At 43.9% G+C, this 24,104-nt stretch overlaps 1 long non-coding RNA gene across 1 annotated transcript in view; it reads left to right on the top strand.

The window, feature by feature from the left end:
* Positions 1 to 10,302: 10,302 nt before the first annotated feature.
* Positions 10,303 to 24,104, top strand: part of LOC113901106 — a 47,481-nt gene continuing 33,679 nt past the window's right edge. The window contains exons 1-2 of the long non-coding RNA XR_003513305.1: positions 10,303 to 11,132; positions 11,363 to 12,130. This is a non-coding gene — a long non-coding RNA (uncharacterized LOC113901106). The remainder of the gene's footprint in view (positions 11,133 to 11,362; positions 12,131 to 24,104) is intronic.

The raw sequence follows: 24,104 nt of genomic DNA, 5'->3' as shown, positions 1-24,104 counted from the left end.
GATAGTTTCCCTAAAATAATAACTATAAGTGCTTAGCGTAGGACCCAACCTATTAAACGCTCAGTTGATCAATAGATATTTACTCATTATTATAATAATTACTCTTGGCCATTCAGTGAATTAGGCAGAACCTGTTTTCAGACTCCTTGCCTAGTGTTCTATCACAGTTGTTTCACTGGGTTTTGATGCTTGACTTAAAGAGCTCAGGTAAGACAGGGGTTGTGAACTTGTGGGGAGAGGGGTAAAAAGATGGGGCAAATTAGTTCATCAGTTACAAAGGGCCAGTCATCTAGGGAGGGTTCCTGCATTCATGCAGGGAATGCAGGGCTCAGACTAAAGGTGTATATTGCTTGGTTCCTTGTCAGGGATAAAAAAGCAGAAGGATGTATTTGGCTGGAGAGTTAAGGACTAATGAGAGAGAGGGGAAGAAATTATCTTCTGTCTGCCTGCTCGGCCAGTAGGTACATACTGCGGATCCCTTCTAGACTATATCTAATCATACGCTGGCCAAGAAATCTCTGGTTTTCCCCAGCATGTTCACTTCCCTTCTCCACTGAGCTCTGCCCCTCACTCACACACTTATTCCCAACTCTGCCCCAAATGGCTCCAAAGTCTAATGATTCCAGGTTCCCCTCAGCTCCTCCCCAACAAGGCTTTTCCAAGACTCCCCTCCCTAAGGGACACCCCGCCCTCCTCCAGGCTGGCCATGTGGAGTCTGTCTTTTTCCTCCCATCTCTTTACACTTGTGTATTTGGTCTTTGACGCAGGGGTTGACCCCACATGTTATATTATCGTGTGCAGAGCACATTGTGCCGGCAAATGACTTACAGCACATGCTTCGTCTTCTGTTCTTTCTATTATGGGCGTGATTTAGAAGATGAATGTTTATAACATGACCCAAGGAATTTCATCCTCCTCTGGAAAACTGTGTAGGAGAGAATACTAATGGACGAAGAGTAATGTCTTCTGGGCTCCAGCCAAATGTTTGGTCTTGTTTTAAAAAGCCTTTTCACTCACCTTTTATTGTTTATGGTAAACTCTGTACTTTGCTATGGTCGCTAGCTCTTTCCAAAGGGAGTGGTGATAAACAAGTGAGCAACTCATTTGTTTTCCCAGAGAAACAACTTGTAATTGCAGTGATGATGTGTTAATTCTGTATTAAGTGACTTATTGATCAAGCACCTTAAAAGGCTGCAGTTTTTCTCTCCTGCATTTCACTGCAGATGGGAGTGGGGAGCAAATGTGAAAGACAAATGAGATTGAAGCGCTGGGGACATCCAGCAGAATAGCAACTCCTTGTCAGTGGAGAACAACTCATCAGTGTCTGCTGCCTACAGGTCCTTGGGAGGAGTCTAACATGATGGAATATACAGGATTTGCTTTCAATCCTGGCTCAATCATTTGGGTAAGTAGCTACTCTGAACCTCAGTCTCCTCATCTGCAAATGGGGGACAGTACCCCTGAGTGTTATGGCAAGGATTAAATAAAATAACGTGTGAAGAGGCTAATGGGAACAGTCAATGCTTCCTGCTGTTTTCCTTTGACAGATCTCTTGCAGTATTATGACCCTGGGGAAGGAAGTGGGCGGATGCTGCTTCAGGAAAGAGAAGGCTATTATGCAGGAGAATCCCTTTAAGATTGGAAGCGGAAGCGAAACTCCAGAAAGGATTCTAAGAAGTAAAATAACTTTAAGGGAATCCCAGAGGAGAGAGGGTTCCCTGGGAAGACTGAGAAAATGTTAAGTCTTTTTAAAGAATTCCTGCTTAAACAGGACATTGCTTGAGTGGTAGATTGGAGAAGGTGAAGTGCTAGCATAATGATTGGGGACAGGCCGTAGATTTTCTCCAAAAATTAGGTGAAGATGTGTGAATTCCTAGGTTTCTTGGGGCCAAGAGAAGGTTGTACTGGCCCTAAGTGAAGCTGTCCCGTGGGGGAAAAGAACCCCACACAGAGACTGTGGAGTAAACTCTGTCTGGGTGTGGGGGAGAACGAAGGTCATGGCTCCGGAGCACCAGGAAGGTAGTGGACATCTAGTTGGTTGTTCAAGACTGTGAACATGCTACCCCACAGAGCCAGCAATCAGATGCCACCAGTACCCCAAACCAGACCATTTAAGGGGACGAGAGCCAGCAGCAAACAGACCACGAGTTTCACCAGCCATGGACTTGCACCACAGATATCAGACAAGACAGGGTACAGACCTAGCCAACCACACTGGGTCAGAGACCCAGCTGGTGGATCCTTTTCCCCGTCACCATGGTGACACAGCTTCCCTCTTTAGCCAGATGCCATCTTGGTTGAGGGAGGTAGGAAACCTAAGTGATAAAACATTTCCCCAAAGATACATAGGTTACCCTAAAGCATCTATTTGAACTTTAAGAGATTGTTTCAAATCCAAAGACTCCTGTAAATAGAAAAGTTTCTGTCTTTTGTCTGCTTCTTCCTTCTCCCCATGCCTGGCCCAGTAGGATGAGGACTTATGAGATTAGTTGCAGAGAAATAAAGAGGTCTAACTTTCATGCATCGGAGAAGGAAATGGCAACCCACTCCAGTGTTCTTGCCTGGAGAATCCCAGGGATGGGGGAGCCTGGTGGGCTGCCGTCTATGGGGTCGCACAGAGTCGGACACGACTGAAGCGACTTAGCAGCAGCAACAGCAACAGGCCTTTATAAGCTATTATACTTTAACCCTATTCTGAACTTAATAGCAGCACAAATAGGAGACACTCAGTGCCTGTGAGTTCCCTTAAATGTAATCCAAAATATCAAGTTGGGTGGAATCCTTCTAAAGAAAAAGATACATTTCTTAACTAAAGTTACTTTCAAAGAAGCTCCTCTTTCCTGGTATGTGAAGTGCAACTACAGTCCCTGGGGTTGAAGAGTCAGACGCAACTGAGCATCTGAGCACACAACACAGATTAGGAGGAAAGCTTGTATGTTTTTATTGGTCACAGACTGGTTTTATTTGTGATAACACTGAAAGAAAAGATAAATGGCAAGATTTCCTTATGTTTCAGTTCGTGGATTTTTTTACATTGAACATAGTTCAGATTTTTTCCTGCTGCTGCACAAGTATTAGGGGAGTGAAGACATCACAGCAAGTCCCCTTTTCTAGTGTGATGACATTTCACCACATGCGGTTCCTTGTCCCTCTCCTTCCCAGTGCTCCAGAGTGTGGGTCACTCATCTCAGCCAATACATTTTTGTTACTTACCCCTTCCAACATTATTCCAGACTTCTCCTAGTTATTTTGTCATCCATCTTCATTTAAACAGGCCGAGTGCCCTCTGTGAAAAATATTATTATCTCCATCTTGCAGATAAAGAAACAATGGACCAGCAGAGTTAAGATATTTCTAAATATTTATAGCACATAAAATAATGAGAGTTTGGTATGAACCCCAAATCCTTATTAAAATATGATTCTTGGAGAAGGCCTGACAGTCAGAAAATATCATCTGGGAGCCCAAGGTAGAGATTAGAGTGCCCTCGCTTGGCTTCTCCCCAGTGGACCCCCAGGAATTTGGCTGAGAAAGGAAATATGTTTGCCTACCCTGCCCCCTTCCTTCAGAAACTTCCACAGAGAAGATCACCAACCAAGGGACAGTATATAACCCAGTTTTAGATATCTGACTGTCATCTCTGAGTAAGAAAAATACATGAGAGTTCCCTTTCAGAAAGTAGAATAGATCCTTTTTCCCCCATCATCAAAACAGAAGAAGAGAACTAGAGTTCTCAAAGAACTCGCCTCAACCTGAAGCAAATCACAAATGGGGCCAGTGCTTAGACAGTGTCGGTCAGATCCCCAGGCTTCCTCCAGATCTGATTCCACCTCCAGCTGGGTATGTGGCCAGGAGCGGGAAGGCTTGGCGAGAATGCGGATGGTGTGGTTGTTTTCCCTGGAGACCAGGACTACTGAGAGTTTTAAACGTAGTAGGTTTAAAGGTGAAGTGGATTTGAAGAGATAAGGTTTTTAATCGCTACATCTTGTAGTAGGGCCAGATGTAGCGATTAAAAACCTTATCTCTTCAAATCCACTTCACCTTTAAATCTGTTATATAAGAGGGAGCTTGGAAGTGATCGTATTCCCTTCCACTCTCAAGGGACCAGGGAGTGGTTCAACTGATGATTTTTAAACTTTTTTTTTTCTCCCAAAGGAGATATTACAGAGAAGTCCAACACATACAACAGTTAAAGGCCAACAGCTCAGAGTGAGATGGAGGGCTGAGGGCAGCCCCACCCTCTGTGCGGTCTTTTTCTGCCACTCCCACACATCCCCAGGACATCCCTGTGGAACCCCAGGGGCTCCACAGAGCGTAGTTTGAAAATCACTGCATGTGAAGAAACATGTGAGAGAGAAAACCACACGTGAAGAATTATCACTAAGGGCTCCCACAAGCGTCATGCTTGTACTTTGGAGAATTATGATTCATTAACCAAATAAGAAATTACCATCATTTTTTTCCAGGGTTCTTTATCCCAAGAACGCTAGGATACACACAGAATATATTTATTCCATTGCCTCGGTGGCCATTTTAAATTTAGCAAATATTGTTTTTCCTTTGTTTCTACTTAAGTTTTCAGATTAGATACATTTCACTGGGCTAGACTTAACAGGAGTCATTAAAATGTTCAAAACACAAACACATCTCAAGGAACTCCCAATATACACAGTATGAAAAGACACAAATAAAAAGTGAAACAAATAAAAGGTGAGTGATAATTAAAAACAAATGAGATATTGCAAGATAATATGTGATTAAAGGCCAAAGTCATCATCCCGAAAATAATTGTTATAAGTACCAAGACTGCCTTTTTTCTCAGTGGTACCTTAATTATGAAAGTGACACAGCTCAGCTGTGTCCGACTCTTTGTGACCCCATGGACTATAACAGTCCATGGAATTCTCCAGGACAGAATACTGGAGTGGGTAGCCTTTCCCTTCTCCAGGGGATCTTCTCAACCCAGGGATTGAGCCCAGGTCTCCCGCATTGCAAGCAGATTCTTTACCAGCTGAGCTACAAGGGAAGCCCAAGAATACTGGAGTGGGTAGCCTATCCCTTCTCCAGCAGATCTTCCCGACCCAGGAATCAAACCGGGGTCTCCTGCATTGCAGGTGGATTCTTTACCAACTGGAAAAGGGAAGTTGGTATAATTAAGAGAAGCCTTAATTATAGTATCTAGCAAAACAAAGGAGGTCAATCTCCACTCTCTTTAGCCCTGGTCATGTCTCCCTTGGAATATGGACTTAATTCTAGGGCTCTCACTTTCGGAGGAGTATGATCCAAGGGTAATGGTCTTTGATGTGAAATCATGTTATGTGGACAAGTGTTAATAGAGTTGTAACTGCTTTGCCTGGAGAAGGAGGAACATTATTATCCTTTTTTTCTTCTCCAGCATTTTCGTTAAAAAGGATATGGTCCATCTCTCTGCAGCCCTTCTTCCCCTCCATCCTTCCTATTCTCCTCTCCTGTAGGGCTGGCACCAGGGGGTGCCATTTACACAGACTGCAATGTAAAGGATATCCTTTAGGGCTGTGAGAGGCAGTAGCCCAGTCACTGCCATTATGAAAAGGGATTTGATTCTTAACAAGTGGCTCCAAAGGTTGATTCAAATGCAAAGATCAGAGGACAAGGTGAGTGACATTTTGGTTTAGGATAAGGACATTCTCACAGTGGGAGAAGACAGAATGGACAGCTCTAGATGGAAGTGTTTGGAAAGAGGTAGGGTGGAGGGAAGTCCATGCTTTGAAGATGGATAATAATAAATTAATTGTGCTTTTGTGGTGTGACTGACATAGTGGCATTTTAGGTTTTCACAAGTGTTCTCCTTCTTAGGCATTACAACAATACTCCTGGGTGGGAACTATAATTATCTTTATTTTCTAGATGGAGAACTGCAGCATGGATAAGTTGTTTTACTTTCTTTCCTAAGGTCACAACAGAAAGTCAGTCAAAGCAGGTATTTGAGCTCAGGTCTCTCTGATTTCAGAATGCAAACTCTTAACCATTATGTCACATGAAGCGGTTGACAAGGAGGTACAAGATTCCATCATTCTTAATGTGTTTGTCTGTTCAATTGTGGCTAACCTTGACCTACAAATGAAATTAGATCTTGACCTTGTACATCAGAGAGTAAAGTCATTTCTGTGGAGTAAGGGTGGGTGAGCTGCATGTGCCTGGCTCTCCCTGCTCATTCATATCTCTACCTGGGACTCAGGAGTGAAACCGCACACCTGGGCTCCAGATGCCTTGGGGAAGCTGTCTTCCATGCAGCATAACCCGCCAGATCCGATTCCATCACTCAGACACCCAGCGTATGAAAGATGTGCAAAGACTCATGCTGGGTATTTTGTTTGGTTTTCCCAAATGCCCACTCCAAAAATAACACCTAAGGGAGGCAAGACACGGCCTTATGGGATATCGCAGTTGCTTGCTGGTGGGAGCTGGTGGGAACGGAGCCCATCAGAGCACACTCAGTGTCCCTGTCACTCAGGAAACATAAGATGAAAGGGAGAGACAAAACCATTCACAACGTGTGCCTCTGACAGCTGCGGCTCTCCCATCGCTAGTGCTGGGCCTGCTCTGAAGACCACGGGGAGGCCTGCACCGAGGCTCTGTTAGTGCTAAAACAGATGTTCCTTCAGCGTGCACATCTTAGGTGGCCACTTTCACGGGGTGGAAAAGGATAATCTAAACCTTCCCGTTCTTGCCAAAATAACCATGTGTAGGTCTTTGTTCTGCAAGCCTCTGGAACACACAGATAGATTTCCAAGCAGTGGGAACCTCCTGTCTAATTCAGTCTTTGGACCAACTCTTGTTCTGTCCATTTCACCCCAGTTTCCTGAAACCCTGGCTGGAAGGCTCCATGGCTGGAGTCTGTGAGAGCCTCCTTTGTAAGGAGAGTGTTCACAGCCAAAGCCATCAAAACAGCAGGAAGGGACACTGGCCTCAAGTCAATGACAGCAGTGACAGGTATTGCCTTGGCTTCCCAGGCTTCCCTCCCCCCCCCCCCGCCCGCAGTTCTGTTAGCCTCATTTGGCTCCTTTCCAGGGAGCATGGCAGCAGTGTCACTGCCCGTGGGTTACAATTGGCACTGCCAGGCTGAGGGTGGGGATGGCAGAGGACCAAGCTGTGGCTGATTCAACTGCTTGGGGAAACGTTTGGGCCCTGAGTTGACACAGAAACAAGCTACGAAGCAAGAAAAATAATTCTCCAAAGCGACCCAAACATGGCAGCCCCAGATTTATATTCAAACCTTTCCTCCATTTTCCTTCTCTGAATTTGGAACATTTGCATCAGAAAGAGAAACTGGAAAGAGATGGATTTAGAAAAGAGAGGGGAGTAGGTTAGAGAGTCACAAAGAGAGGCAATGTGACAAAGTAAAAAAGAAAAATGGACTTGGAACAAGATCTCAGATTTGGGCCTTGTCGGTATGCCTGTGTGGCCCAAGGAAAGTCACCTTTCAGCTCCAAGATCTGGGTTACTTAGGTCCCTTTCCGCTATAAAATTAAGACCTAAGAGTTCTTGGTTATATAAACAGAATTCTTCCAAGACCATAATTATTCCCATAATCAAGAACTATTTGTGAAGTCATCAGTGTGTGATTTTCTGAAGATAAAAGCAAGAAGACTTGATCCTTACAGGCTGGATAGCTGTAATATGGACCAACAAGTAAGTTTTTGAGTGTCTAAAAATTTAACCAATATGAATTAATAATATAAATGTTATGAATGTATAAAACAAAAATGTTTATATCATGGGACAGTGAGTGATAGGGAAATTTTTCGACAGGGGAAACCCAGCTCCTGATTTTAGGATGACACCTTCCATTTCAGGTGTTCAGAGCCTAAGACCCACAGGGACTCTCTGGCATGGCAGAACTGTGTTCTGTTGCCATTTGCAACAGATCTGAAGGGGTGATGAGTCAAACAGAAGGAGCCCTTCTGGGGTTAATGACCATAAAAGCTGAAGACCAAGGCTGCACAATGATACTCATTGGAGTGAGTTTCTTTTAATGGATGTCCTTGGTCACCTTAAAGAAACCTGAGTGTCAAAGAATTGATGCTTTTGAACTGTGGTGCTGGAAAAGACTCTTGAGAGTCCCTTGGACAGCAAGGAGATCAAACCAGTCAATCCTAAAGGACATTAGTCCTGAATATTCACTGGAAGGACTGATGCTGAAGCTGAAACTCCGATACTTTGGCCACCTGATGGGAAGAGCTGACTCACTGGGAAAGACCTTGATGCTGGGAAAGATTGAAGGAGGGAAGGAGGAGAAGAGGACATCAGAGGATGAGAAGGTTGGATGGCATCATCAACTCAACAGACACGAGATAACAAAGTCCAGGAGATGGTGAAGGACAGGGAAGCCTGGCATGCTGCCGTTTACGGGGTTGCGAAGAGTCAGACATGACTTAGCGACTGGACAGCAACATTGCTCACCTTGAAGAGACTAAGAATGTTTAAGTAACTTAGCCAACACTCAGTAAGGAAGGGAATCAGGATTCAAACTCAAACTGCCTGACTCCAGAGCAAACAGTTTTAACCACAAGTCTATACCGCCTACTTCAGAATTCTGCCAACCTGAGTGTCAGTAATTTCCAATCCTGACAAATGGAAGTCATCAACATTAGGGATCCTCTAACTAGACTGCATGTTAGAACCCCTTGGAGAGCTTTGTAAAAACCACCCATGCCAGGCTCATCCCCAGAGTTTCCAGTATTATTGGCTTGAGGGAAGACCTGGTTATCAGTTGTTTTTGAAAGCTCTCCCTAGGTGATTCTAAGTGAAGCTGGGGTGTGAATCACTAATGTTCATAATGAAAAATGTCAGACTCCAATGAAACTCAGGTCTGGGGCTGCCCTCGTGGGATGTATCCATGGCAGCTTTGAGCTGATGGTTTGAGTAGTGGCTTGTGGCAGGGGATACAAATCTTAGAATCGTTAAGCAGTAGATAAAGCTCTGGACTCATGAGAGCTCTGCTCTTGGTGAAAACTCCCTATGTACCACAGGCCTCTGCTGGAGAAACTACCCAGAGAGCACAAGAGGGATTTATTTGGCTGCAAATGAATGTTTGTATCAAGAAGACAGATTTAACCATTTAAGTTCCTATTAATGGGAGAACACTTTCTCACTCCTCTCTGGTTTCCAGGGATGGAGACTTCCCCTAAACGGCATTTTCTTACCTCATCACTAACATTCCAGGGAGGCTGTGCAAGTTGCCAGTGGGAACGAGTGGAAGGGAAAACAGGTGTCATCCAGGCCCTTTCTCTCTCCCTTCCTGGTAGAAGCCAGCTTCCCCGGAAAAGCTCACACTCTGCTCTGCTCTGTTTTTGTCTTTGGTCTCTCAGGGGAGACAAGTTTTCTAAGACTGCCCATGTGGCAATGCTTCCTAATCAGGGTGCAGAGCTAGCCATGCCATATATCTCAGCTGTCCTCATTAAGGTGATATCTTAACCACCCTCTGCCTTATTCCTTGTCTCTTACACAGTTTAGAACTTGGATGGGGGAAAGACAGTTGTTATATATTGACTTCATAAAAATGTCTTATCAGTTCCCTTTAAAATGCCATTTTCCACAAGTTAAACAAAAGACTCCAAAAAATACGACAAGTTCTCTCCCTATCCATACTGTCTCACCATTGTACTACAGCCCTCATTATAATGCTTTAGCTTTTTCTTGAAATAATAATAATCAAATCATTTGTAATCCATATGTTTCTACCTAAGACTGGCAACCAGAACTTTAGGATTAATTGCAAGAGCTCTAAAGAGGTTTTTGGACACTTGTCCCAAGAGCTTCCACAAATAGCACCAAGATGAGTAGCAAGCCCCGACTCAGAGATCCCCACTGCTTTGCCAGGTTATGATGCCTTCTTTCCTAAGTAGTGGCCAAGAGAAAAGGCTTTTCAGATCTTCTGGAGGGTGTATGACATGAAAAGCTCGTTCTGGTAAATGGAACCAGACCCCTGTCATCTGACACCAACCATGTCCCTAGGCCTAGAGAGAACCAGAGGAGGACAAGCAGATAACCTGCAGCCTAAATAAGTACTGTCATCACTGCCCTGGAATCTCTCTGAAGCCTGCCCGGCTACAGCGTAGAATTCCACAGGGCACGTGGCACTCTTGGACTCCATCCAAAGGAGTAAGTTACCAGGAGGTCCTCATCCCAACATGTGCCTCTGGGACCGTGTTCCTCAGCAAGCTTCAGCACAGCGAGTGTTAATAAAATCCTGCTGCTAGTCAGCTGATCACTACATGCATGTTGATTCAGTCAAGGCTCCGTTTAGAAGCAACAACCCAATTTGTCACTCACCCATTCCTCATTCCCTCAGTGACCAGTGAGTTTGTTCATAAGGCAGGTCTGGGTGTTGGGCAGAATGAGCCTCTGCTTACTGGCCTAATCCAGAGGGCTTTCCTATGATGTGTTGTTTTCTATTACCAGCACCTCCGCTTCATGCCATACTCTTGGCTAATTGAAGCTGCTGAAGGCAAGAGGATTCCACTAATGGACTCGGCTCTCCCTCAGGGGTCAGACGCCAAGACAATGTCACAGCGGTGGAAGGAAGAGCCCAGATGGCCCGGCTCAGGTGGTGAAGGCCTTTAGAATCTGCCTTGAGGCTCTCAGTGGCTTTAGATCGAAAACCATCTTGGCCCCTTCCAGCAGCGTAAGGCATTTTATGACAGCCTGAAAGCACAGAGCTTAAACAGAATGATGATCACAGGGCAGGAATTTGGACTCCAGGAGAACTGCCTAAGCACAGATTATTTTTCTCCGGTATTTGATGAGAACAAACGAAGTAAGAATTTTCCTTTTGTTCGTCTGGCCTCTGGCATTGTTTACTTTCTTTTTATTATTCTCGAAGGCACTTAGAGCTCTGGCAGCGTTTCTGTCCTAAAATCTTATTGTCAGAGGTTTATTTTTCAGCTGTTTCAAATCATATCTGATAGAGTGAGTGCTTTGCCTGGGTTCATCGCTTTACCTCAAAAGAAATAAAGTTCACCCTTTAAATGACAATATTGATTGTCTACAGCTTTAAGTTTTCTACACTTAAGCTGCAGGCTTCATTTCAAAACCTGTTTTCCCTCATCACAGAGGAACGATGGTGGAAGTCTCACTCTGCTGGAGTCTGGGTAATGACCTAACACCGTTGTTTGGACTATCACTGCGTTTTGTCAGATTTTCACTGCGCGTGGAGTAATTCTTTGTCAATGGTGGTTCTGTCAACTGTGATTTGGAGGCAATGAGGTTTTATACTTCTGCCTGAAATTTCTTAAATATATAAGCTTTTAACGTTTGCGAAGTTGACTTCAGTCCTCTTTTAAAAGAAACCCAATATGCTGTTTTTCCTCTCCTTAATCAGGACGTGCGTCGGAGAGTCTGGACTTCACGTGCTGCTCTTCCAAAACAAGGACAGGATATCAACCCAGAAAAATGAGCCCTTCAGACCTGCGATGATCTGTGAAAAGCTCAGATGGACTTAGCAGGCATTTTCTTGACACCTGGGAAAAGTCAGCATGTGAGAGAGGGAGTAGCATTATGGTTACGAGGCTACGTTCTAGAGCTGGGCTGCCTGGTTGAATGCCAGCTACTCAGCTGTAGTGGGTTAAACGGTGCCCCCTGCAAAAAAAAAAAAAAAAATATATATATATATATATAAGAGCACCTCCTAAACCCAGGAACCTGTGACTGTGGCCTTATTGGGGAAAAGGGCCTCAGCAGATGTAAATACATTAAGGATTTCTGAGATGAGATCCCCCTGCAGGATGAGTCCTGTATCCAATAAGGAGAAGACACAGATGCAGAAGAGAAGGTCATGTGAAGATGGAAGCAGAGACTGGAGTGATGCTGTCATAGGCCAGGGAACACCTGAAGCCACCAGAAGCTAGAAGAGGTCAGAAGTGTTTCTCCTTAGAGACTCTGGAGGGAGTGTGGTCCGGCTGGCCCCTTGACTTTGGACTTCTGGACCCCAGAACTGTGAGAGAATACATTTCCGTTGTCTTAAGCCACCAGGTTTGTGGTTATTTGTTAGAGCAGCCCTAGGAAACAAACACGTCACTTACCAGCTGAGTGACCTTGGACACAATATTTGACCTCTACAAATCGGACCCCTTGAAATGCCTTCACACAGGTGAGTGTCTGCACCTGGTATGCTCATACACATGACTTTTTTTTTCTCTTGTGACAACAGGCAAATACAACAGAGCTGAGACTTCAACCCAGTAAGTGCTGGTCAAAAGAGTCACTATCTTGCAGATGTAGAGGGCAGACTTGTGGACATAGAGGGGAAAGGGAGGGTGGAACACAATGACACATATGCACTACCGTGTATAAAATAGCTGTCTAGTGGGAAGCTGCTGTATAGCACAGGGAGCTCAGCTCAGAGCTCTGTGATGACATAGAGGGGTGGGATATGGGGAGAGAGGGAGGCTAAAGAGGGAGGGAATATGTGTATACATACAGCTGATTCACTTCATTGTACAGGAGAAACTTGTGCTTGGCACGTAACATGTGCTCAATAGGGTATTCATCACTGTTTCACTTTTACTTACCCTACAGAGTTGTGATGAGAATCAAACGAAAGAGTGTATTTAGAAGAATGCAGTGTATTCAACTGGTAATTATGACCATGATCAAATGACTGGGTCTTTCCGCTCTCATGATCTGCCCTTGCATTTGCTTATAATTAGTGCTAACTAAGCATGTGTGAAGCAAGAAGCCAGGGGCAAAGAGTGTATACATAGAACAACACTGAGCTGGAAGCTTGGTTTTCTAGAGTCTTCTTAGGGCAGCTTCTACCCTGCTGCTGGTAAATCATTTAGGAGACTCCTGCTCTGGAGGATAGTCTTTGGAAGACCCTATGTCCCTACATGGAATGGTTGTTTGAATCCCCAGAGTGTCCCTGTTCTGAGAATGGCCAATGCATGGTTTGTTCTCCAAGGGCCAGGTGTGTGTGATGTAGCCCTTGCTGATCAGCTCTGTGGTGGGCCCTGCCTCGGTCTCCAGGATTTTTCAAACAGATTCTGAGGAAATAGAATGGGTCCTCTCTGGTGGTAGGAGAAGGCAGTGGCAAGCCACTCCAGTACTCTTGCCTAGAAAATCCCATGGATGGAGGAGCCTGGTAGGCTGAAATCCATGGGGTCGCTACAAGTCGGACTCGACTGAGCGACTTCACTTTCACTTTTCACTTTCACACAATGGAGAAGGCAATGGCAACCCACTCCAGTGTTCTTGCCTGGAGAATCCCAGGGATGGCAGAGCCTGGTGGGCTGCCGTCTATGGGGTTGCACAGAGTCGGACACGACTGAAGCAACTTAGCAGCAGCAGCAGCAGTCTCTGGTGGTGCAGCTGTAACACATGAGGTGGGGAATGTGCGGCAGCCCAGTTTGCTGCCCATCTGCCATAAGAGAGAATGAGACTGATGTGCAGAGAGCACCCAAGTGAGCACGTAGTGTGGGCCCTAAGAACATTTGAAGCCACAGCACTCCTGCCCTTCCCAAGGTCACGACTAACCTTCCAATACATTCCCTTTTTACCTAAACAGTATTTCTGTTACTTGCAACCAAGAGAATTTTCCTCTCCCTTAAGAACCAGTCCAAAAATCTCCTGTTCTGCCAAAATTCTCCTGACCTCCTCCCCACGAGATCTAGTCTGGGCCATAGAATTTTGTACTTCCCTTCCCAGGGTGGGTTCTAGTCCCCCTGAATTACTAAGGGCTTCCCTGGTGGCTCAGACAGTAAAGAATCTGCCTGAAATGTGGGAGACCTGGGTTTGATCCCTGAGTTGGGAAGATTCCCTGGAGAAGGGAATGGCAACCCAGTCCAGTATTCTTGCCATGGACAGAGGAGCCTGGCAGGTTGCAGTCCATGGGGTCACAAAGAGTTGGACACAACTGAGCAACTAATACTTTCCCTTTCTGAAATACAAAGCTTCTTGAGGACAGTGTTTAGGTCTGACTTGTCACCTGTCCCAGTGCTATGCACCAATGATAGACTGGCTTTGTTTTCCAATGAACATATGAATGATGTAGAATGTATGCACTCAGGTCAGATTACCTCTATGATCTTTTCCAAACTGGAGATTCTCTAATGGTGATCCTAAATTATTTGTAAAGGGGGGTTCTGAAGTTTCAGTGGATGGTTCCAGAATTCCAGAAGTGATAATTTCCATTTTATGTTTAATTTTACTTCTTTACCTCCATCTTTCCTTGACAAAGGTGTGTCTCTAGCACCACTCATGATTTGGAGTGATGAATTGCTGGCATCGTTCTTAGGTTCACAAATGGAGTGAGAAGGGATAAGGAAGGGAGAGAAGCTGCAAATGAGAGATAAAGAGCTACGAGAAAGCTCATGGTACGTATGTGTGTGAGAGAACTCTCCAGAAAGAGAAGTGAACTGAATTATGTGTGAAGGTCAGAGGGAGAGGAGTTGGTGCCTGCAGGAAACTTGTCTGATCAGTCATCACAGTGAAGCAACTAAACTGACAGAAGCTGTAAGAGGTTAGATTTCTCTGTTCCTGACATACAGGTGGCCAACAGGCACATGAAAAAATGTTCACTGTTGCTAATTATTAGAGAAATGCAAATCAAAAATACAGTAAGTACCACCTCTCTCTGGTCAGCATGGCCAAAATGTCTATAAATAACAATTGCTAGAGAGGGTGTGGAGAAAAAGGAACCATCCTACACTGTTGGTGGCAATGTAAATTGGTACAGCCACTATGGAGAACAGTATAGGGCTTCCTTAAAAAACTAAAACTACAATTGCCATATGATCTTTCAATCACACTCATGGGCATATCTCTAGAAAAAACTAATTTGTAAAGACATATGCACCCCAGTGTTCACTGCAGCACTGTTTACAATAGACAGGATATGGAAGCAACATAAATGTACATTGACAGATGAGTGGATAAAGAAGATGTGGTACATGTATACAATGGAATGTTACTCAGCCATAAAAAGGATGATACAAAAAAGGATGATGCAAATAATGCCATTTGCAGTAACATGGATGGACTGGAGATTATCATACTAAGTGAAATAAGCTAGACAACGAAAAATATCATATGATATCGCTTATATGGGAATCCAAAAAAAAGATACAAATGAACTTATCTACCAAACAGAAATAGACTCACAGGCATAGAAAAGCTAATGGTTACCAAAGGGAAAAGGATGGGGAGGGATTAAATTAGGAGGTTGGGATGAACATATCCACTGCTACTGCTAAGTCACTTCAGTCATGTCCAACTCTGTGTGACCCCATAGATGGCAGCCCACCAGGATCCACCATCCCTGGGACTCTCCAGGCAAGAACACTAGAGTGGGCTGCCATTTCCTTCTCCAACGCATGAAAGTGAAAAGTGAAAGTGAAGTCGCTCAGTCGTGTTCGACTCTTAGCGACCCCATGGACTGCAGCCTACCAGCATTGCTCTATATAAAACAGATAAGCAACAAAGATGTATAGCACAGGGAACTATCTGAAAAAGAATATATATGTCTGAATTACTGTGCTATATACCTCAAACTAACACAATACTGTAAATCAACTATGCAATTTTTTTGTTAAGTTTTAAAGATTTCTCTGTTCCTGGCCACCTAAAAAATTACTTTCATTTCCCAAAGTGTTTTCCAGAGAACAGTCTGGTAGGGGGAGAACCTGGCTGCAAAGAGGTCATGGAACACTGAGTCTACTTTCTTCATGAAGGGAGACAAACTACTTTGGGCCATTTCTTTGAAGTCCCTCTAGAGGCTTCTAAAGGTTGGGTAGTGGCATCTGGTCTTTAATCCCAGACTTCAAACTTGTTGATTTTTGCCCTGAACTATCTGCTTCTCAACTTTCAGAGAATCTTTTCCTTTGTGACCTGTAGGGAGAGAAATATTGCATTTTTATTTCTTTCTGTTTTGCCTTCCCCTCCCAGTCACAGCGTTAGAAAGGGGGGACTTACTTGTCAGATGGTGCGCTGAAAGACGCAAAGTGCTGACCTTGGCATCTGCAGCACATCTCCTCAGCTGGATGCCTTTCCCTTTACTCTCTGATAGGAAGGGAGCGACGCTGAGTCTAGTCTTGGGACCGTTCAATGTCAGCACACTGTTTCTACTACTTGCCGTCATCAAGATCACGAGGAGCATGGGCTTTGGGACCTGACTGCCTGTTTGAATTCCAGCGGAATAAGTACCTGGACATATCATCTCAGACCCAGTCTCCACGCCTCCAAGGTGACATAATGATAGCTGCTGGCTCAATGAGGCATTGTGAGGATTAAATGAGACAAAACACGGAAAACCTTCACTCAGTGTCTGGAGTTTTATAACTCCCATGAACATTAGTTGGGGTTTCCCAAGTGGCATTAGTGGCAAAGAACCTGCCTGCCAATGCAGGAGATATAAGAGAGGTGGATTCAATCCCAGGACTGGGAAGATCCCCTGGAAGAGGGCATGGCAACAGACCCCAGTATTCTTACCTGGAGAACCCCATGGACAGAAGAGCCTGGAGGGCTACAGTCCATAGGGTCGCAGAGACTTGGACACGACTGAAGTGACTTAGTATGCATGAACACTAGCAATTATTACTATACTACTACATCTTTAATATAGTAATAGTATTTTCAATAATAAAGTGGGAGAAAGCTCTGCACTGGCCAGAGAACTTGCAGCAAGAGGGAAGCTTAAGTAGTCAAACAAGCCCTTCCTTGAGTTCATCCCACTCCAAAGAATTTGGTGTTGTTGTATATGGGATATGAAGTTCAGAAATGGCTGTTTCCAAACTGATGGCTTCCCCGAGGACCTTTTCTCCACTGTGGTTCATCTGATCATGCCCTCTGTTTCCAGCGGTAATGATCGTTTCAAACCAGCCGCAAGCTGGAAGAACATTGCTCTGTGGTAAGCCCAGTGCCACCCTAATTCCATCTTCTCCAATTCTACAAACCCCAGGTGGTATGTGGGACAATTAACGTAGGCTTCCATGACAAACAGTTGCTGGGCATCGTAGAAACCCTCACTTCAAGAGGACTGCAGGTTCTGGTCCTCAGAATGATGACCATGATAATTGAGCTACCTTTCTGGACAAAATGGCAGCTCTCTCAGTGGAAAAGTTTAGGAGACTGATTTTTTTCCCCCCCTCTGCAACTACTATTTGTTGCATGAGATTTCAGAAGATAATGAAAAAGAGCAAGTTTATAAGACACTATGAGGTTGTATAAATAAAATGAAGTCATATCTGGAAAAAATGTACCAAAGAACATTGAACCAAAAATATCTAACTTTGCAATCCATACTCGGCCAAAAGTCCCATTGAATTAAAGCACAGACAGTGTAACTATGTACACAAGATGCCTTTAAAGTTCCTCCATAAATTTAGAGAAAAAGGAATAGTCTGTTTAGAGGTACTAAGGCAAAATTCCTTACTGTGGATTTATAGGCCCTTGTACAAGTGGTCCCCAAACACCCTTTTTAATTTTTTTAATTATAAATAAGAAAGAACAGATTCTACCCTCATGACTTCCACTTTTGAACTTGTAATCACCAGCACAAAAAAACAGAATTCTTGGAAAAAAGGAAGGCTGAATTCCAGGCCTCTGAAAGGGAAGTTAGTCTGACTGAACATTGATTGTATTTTAAATCTACCACATTTCTCCTTTGAAACCCATGTATTTTTTAACATCTTAGTTGCTTTATGTTGAATTTGTTGAAGAAAATTTCTCAATGTTTTCAGGCCTTTATCCTAATGGTTTTTATTTCTTAATTTCCCCTTTTTTCATTTCTTTTTAAGAATTTCTTTTCTTTTCTTTGAATAAGTGAGAAAATCAAGCTGACTAAGCAATACTATATGAGTCATCCATTTATTAATAACATAGAAATTCTGGGAATTGTAGCTTTCTTTTGGTGCTCACCTTCATTGCATGTATTGAAATCAAGTAGTTTCTAGGCAAACCTAGGCAGTTTTTGCATGCGTGCTAAGTCACTTCATTTGTGTCCAACTCTGCAACCCTATGGACTGTAGCCAGCCAGTCTCCTCTGTCCATGGGATTCTTCAGGCAAGAATACTGGAGTGGGTTGCCATGCCCTCCTCCAGGGGATCTTCTGGAGCCAGAGATCAAACCTGCATCTCCTGCATTGCAGGCAGATTCTTTACTGCTAAGCCACTGGGGAAACTCCCGGCAGTTTTTAGGGGATGTCTAAAGGGGTGGTATCTTGGTTCTTACTGTAGAAGTGCCTGCAGCTGCTGTGACCCAAATTTAAGCAGTAAGTCAGGGGTGTGGCTGGCAAAGGAGGAGGAAGTGGCTATGAAGAGCTAACGTTAACAAACAGATGACCAACCAAGGGGTGGTAAAAAATCTGCCTGCAATGCAGGATACCCTGATTGGATCCCTGGGTCAGAAAGATCCCCTGGAGTAGGAAATGACAACCCACTCCAGTATTCTTGCCTGGAGAATTTCATGGACAGAGGAGCCTGGTGGGATACAGTCCATGGGGTCGCTTAGAGTGGGACACAACTGAGCACCACACACACATAATCAACCAAGTCATCCCTCCCCCAACACCTACAATTACCAAGAGTGATAATGTGGAGATAGCTGTGCAATGGGCGGTGCATATGTTTGCTCTCTATGAGTATTCTTTTATTACAGCTCAGTGCTACTGAACTCTGATTATATGGCACAGAAATGTATGGGATGCAGGAGGACTGTGGGATTTACCCTCGATCCCACAGCCTTATCTCCATATAAAGTAACTACCAACTACACTGAGACCGCAGGATTTATATGAATATATCATATCATTGCATTTATTAAAAATATTCACAATCACCATTTCATACAATTTCCCCGCAACTCTACGATATAGGTAGGGAACATCATTTTCATTTTACCAAAGAAGTACTAAATATAGGAAAAGTGCTTGATCTGACTAACAATATAAGAAGTATGCATTATAACAGGAAAGCATACTTTGACTATCAAACTAACAAAGTCATGTAGATCATCAAATCAGCAATATTTTCAAATAACGTTTATGCTGGCAAGGTTGCGTGAAGATGGAATTTCTCTGTCTACTAGTGGAAGCACACGCTGGTTAAACCTTTCTGAAGGGCAATTTGCAACATGTATCAGAACCTTTAAACGTATTTAAACCTTTGGATGCAGTGATTTCATTTCTGAGAGTTCCTTCTAAGAAAGTAATAGGAAATGTGGACAAATATTATAAACAAAGATGTTTCTCACAATATTTTTATTAAGGTGAAAACTTGGAAATAAGTGAAATATTTAACCACAGAAAACAGTCATGATACATCTACACAGTGGAGTACTATAAGGCTCCTGGAAGTGATATCTTTGAGGAACTTTTAATGATGTGAGAAAATGTTCAGAATACAAAGGTTAAGTGAAAAAGCAGGATGAAAGGCTTACCTAATAGCATGATCATAGTTATATAAAAACATGTACCTAAACCCATTTAAACTAGACTGGAGAAAATAAGACTATAGCTTCAGAGGTTTCTAGGTTATGTATAATTTTGGATTTTAAAAATACTTTTCTGCATGTTCCCTATTTTTTAGAAGGAGGCTATATTACTTTTATAGTCAGGGGGAAAAAAACCCCAACAAAGTTCTAAAAATAAAGTGGAAAAGTATGGTCAGAGAGATTAATTAACTTGCCCAAGGTCACACAGCTGCAAAGCAGAGGAGCCAGTACCTAAACCTGGTTCTGGCTCTAATTCCAATGTCTCCTTCCCCATACCACAGTGTCTCTGAAAATAGTTAACTTCAGCAATGTATCACTGATGTTTGAGTTTTTAGAGAACAAACCATTTGTGGAATCATGCTAGAATCTTCATGACTTCTAGATTAGACTCAGATATACAAGCATTACTTTGTGGGTGGTGGTGGTTTAGTCGCTAACTCATGTTCAACTCTTTCGACCCCATGGACTATAGCCTGATAGGCTCCTCTGTCCATGGGATTCTCCAGGCAAGAATATTGGAGTGGGTTGCCATTTCCTTCTCCAGGGGATCTTACCAACCCAGGGATTGAACTGGGTCTCCTGCGTTGCAGGCAGATTTTTTACCAGCTGAGCTACAAGGGAATTCTTTTGTAGTACTGCTTAAATTTCTGACTCCTACAAGCTTCTGACACCCAATTTGAGAACACACAAGTATGTTAAGCTCACTGCTGGGTATTACCTGCATGAGATGTGAAGCTCCCTTAACACAGAGAACCATGGAGATCCAACACAGAACACGACCTGGAAAGGTTATTTATTCCAGTGATTTCTAAAATGAACTAAACGGCAAAATTACTGGGATGATTTTCCAGAAATACAGATCCAGGTCCACCCTAGAGATTCTATTTTAGTAAGTCTGTGGTGAAGCCCTTGTCTCTGTACCAAGACTGTCTTTAAACTACTCTAGCCAGTGGTGGAAATACGTCTGAGGAGCTCCCTGTATGCACAGTGAGTCACAGGTAGCGATTCCACTACTCAAGTTTAGAAAAACTCCCCCTCAAATATCAGGATTCACTTAGAACTCAAGTGTGCTGCCACTGAGTCCTGTGATGACTTGGCCCACCCTCTCAGTGGGTAATGGGGGAACCACCTTGTCGTGCAGTGCTGCCTGTGTTGGCTTTCTACTCCTGCTTAATAAATGACACCCCTCGCTCAAAAAAAATACTTGGTGTCTTCAAACTACAAACATCTATTACACTTTGTGTTGGTCAGAAATCTGGGCACAGCTTCACCGAGTGCCTCTGGGTCAAGGTCTCTCTGAGGTTGCAGGCGAGCTGTTGGCCAGGGCTGTGGTTTCATCTGAATGCCAGAGAGGGGACAAAAAAGGGGAGGGAATTTACTTTCATGCTCCCTGATGTAGTTACTGGCAAGTCTCTTTTCTTTTTTCTGCAGCCTAATTCACAGCATGGTTCCCACAGAAAGAATGATCAAAGAGAAAGAGAGAGAATGAGAGAAAGTGAGAACGTTTGCATTCAAGCTGGAAACCACAATCTTTTTCTGCTCTAATCTCAGAAATCACATCTCATCATTTTTCTGCATTTTCTAGATGCCAGTGAATAGCCAAGGGGAGGGAATTACACAAGGGTGTGAATACCAGGATTCAGAGGCCACTGGCTACCTTGGAGGATGCTTGCTATGCTGCCCCAGGCAAACAGCAGAGTTAAAGTTGTACACTAAACCACCTTCATCTCTATTCTACAACTTCTACTTGGCAAATAGGCAGAGGTGGGACTGGAGTGAACTCTGCCTATTGGTGGTAATTGAGTCAATAGACCCAAAGTAGAAAGAAAACAAAACTTCACGTTTAATATAGGGCAGTACCTGAATTTTCACTCACAGCATAAGCCATGATACTTTAGGTATCAATGCTGCTGCTGCTGCTGCTAAGTCGCTTCAGTCGTGTCTGACTCTGTGCGACCCCATAGACGGCAGCCCACCAGGCTCCCCCGTCCCTGGGATTCTCCAGGTAAGAACACTGGAGTGGGTTGCCATTTCCTCCTCCAATGCATGAAAGTGAAAAGTGAAAGTGAAGTCACTCAGTCGTGTCCGACTCCTAGCGACCCCATGGACTGCAGCCTACCAGGCTCCTCTGTCCAATAGAGAGACTCAATTAGCCAATAGGTTCAATCACTCTACTTTGGTCTTTAAAGGAGGGAACATTTCAAATGAACTTGGGAACTATTATTTTCAACTCTGACACACTAGTGAAATATTCAGTTCTACTAGAAAGCATACTTGAACTTCAAGTCCTGCCCTCAAATGCAACTTGCTCAGGGGTGGATATAATTATATTTTCCATCCTCTTTGGAAGATAGACAACAAATACTGAGTAAAAATAAATATATTTATTTATATTTTGTACATATGTGTATATATACATATATGTATACATATACATGTATATATTAAATATGTATATTTAATATATGTGTGTATGTACACACCCCACACTCTTCATTGGGACCACCTAGGGTACCTTTTCTTACCCATGATCTCCAGCTCTGCCTTGGTAGCAGAGCCTTCTAGTAATGTTGACAAAGCTAGGCATCCAGACACAACCAGCTTATCCACAAGACCTGCCGTGTAGAGTTAATTTCAACCTGCCATCTGGTCGCCAGCTGACCACTGCTACACGCATTTCCAGCATCTCAACTTGCTATTGTCAGTGCCCCAAATTAAAGCAGTCAATACAGCTGCGCCGTGGCTGCTCTTAGTAGAGGGTGTTTTCTGACTCACTCTGTGAAATCACTGATGAGGAGGGAATCCCCACCGTCATTTCAGCTGCCAAGACATTTCACACCAACAAGCTGTGAAAGGAAGGCTGCTAATGACACGAAAGCCCTTTTTATGGCCAGGGCTGGGCCAAGGCCACCAGAAAGGCCATGCTTTCCCCATACTGCTGGACCGCTCAGAGGAGTTCTTAACAACCAAGACTGATCCGTCTGTTCATGGAAGGTAGGAGAAGGACAGGCCAATCCCCAAGCCATGCCCAAGGACCCTGAGAAAACTGGCAGGATTCCTTATCCATATCCAATCCTTCCTTCACACCTCAACGTTTTAGAAGGGAACTTAGGTTTAGAGGTAAAATAAAAGAGGTAATACTTTTGGCAGATCACCTAGGAAAACTAAAAGTGATTCCCAAGGTACCTGTTTGAGTTGCGGAAAGTCTCATAAATATTGCTACCCCATCAATGTCTCTCTCTGCCCCTAATTCAAGCCAGGTGATGGCCCAAACACTTGCACAAAGTAATTGCCAAGGGAAGCCCTTGTGGTGCAGTGGAAAGACCCCTGCTTTGGAGTCAGAGAACTTGCTTCCATGTTTCCCTTTTGTTACTTTCTTGCTGTATGACCGTGTGTAAAAACTAGGACTTTCTGAATTTCATATTCTTATCTATTTATTATCAACAACTTCATATGATTGCTGTGAGATTAAGTGAATATTAAAATTATGTCTCTAGACATAGGAGGGAATATTAAAATAATGTCAGTATTTAAAAAAATGTTTTTAACCATTCTGTCCTTGTGACAGACTGGCATCAGAAATATGATTCTTTGGGATAAAACTCTGCTCTCTGGTGTGTGTGTGTGTGTGTGTGTGTGTGTGTATGTACTCCGGTATCTGATTCTTTGTGACCCCATGGACTGTGCCAGGCTCCTCTATCTGTGGGATTTTCCAGGCAAGAATACTGGAGTGGGTTGCCATTTCCTCCTCCAGGGTGCCCTCTTTTAAAAGTAAACATCTTTGGAAAAAAAGGTAACAGAATCTAAGTGATCAGTCAAAAGATTGAACTTCCTCAGCAAATAGGTATTTTAAAGTACTCAAGGGATGAGGGTGCAAGAGAAAAGGGATTTGGGGGAGCTTAGGAATGGTGTCTTCAAAGAACAGAAATGCAGGTAGGTGTCTCTGGTCTCCATGTGACACAGGCTGGCTGGTGCAGGGACATTTTTTGAGAAGGAGAAGGGGACCCTGGAGGTGGGGCGACCGCTTGATTCCAGTCTGATATTTGAACTCTAAGTTCTTGTTTCTTGTTCACCAATGTTTTCCCCCACGGCTTATTACAGGGCTTGGCGTATGATAGTTGCTAAATGAATGTTTGTAGACTAAAAACTATGCTTTGCAGACTTTGCCCTTTTCCCAGGGTCAGTCCTCAATTAGCTGATTGACCCAGGTTTTGGGATACCTCTCCTGGACACACTTCTCTTCCTGCCCTCTGCCTTTCCCTCTGGTATTTCTGAGGTGGGGCAAATCTCCACCCCCGACCCTGAGGCATTACAACCCTGGCAATGGCTTCCCAAATGCCCATGAAGCCCCTCGACAGAGATCTGCGTGGTGGGGGCCCCTCCTACAAACAGGTCAGTTCCTCATCATTTAAGACTCAGAAGCAGAATGGGCGCTGATTCCAGGTGTGACACGCAGGTGTAGGTGACATCTCTAAGGCAGGGGCACCCAGCCCAGCAGAATAAGCATGAGTATCATAGAAGCCAAGGGGCTAGCAGGCTCATGGGTCAGGAACTGGCCTGATCTGACAAGACAATGCTCAGGCCTCCTGGTATTTTCGGATTCCTGTCTTTATCACAAGAGCCTCTCTGACCAGTTTTAT

This window comes from Bos indicus x Bos taurus, chromosome 11 (genome assembly GCF_003369695.1).
Source record: "Bos indicus x Bos taurus breed Angus x Brahman F1 hybrid chromosome 11, Bos_hybrid_MaternalHap_v2.0, whole genome shotgun sequence".
NCBI lineage: Eukaryota > Metazoa > Chordata > Mammalia > Artiodactyla > Bovidae > Bos > Bos indicus x Bos taurus.
Note: the sequence above shows the minus strand (reverse complement) of the source record. Positions and strands in the feature narration are given on the sequence as shown.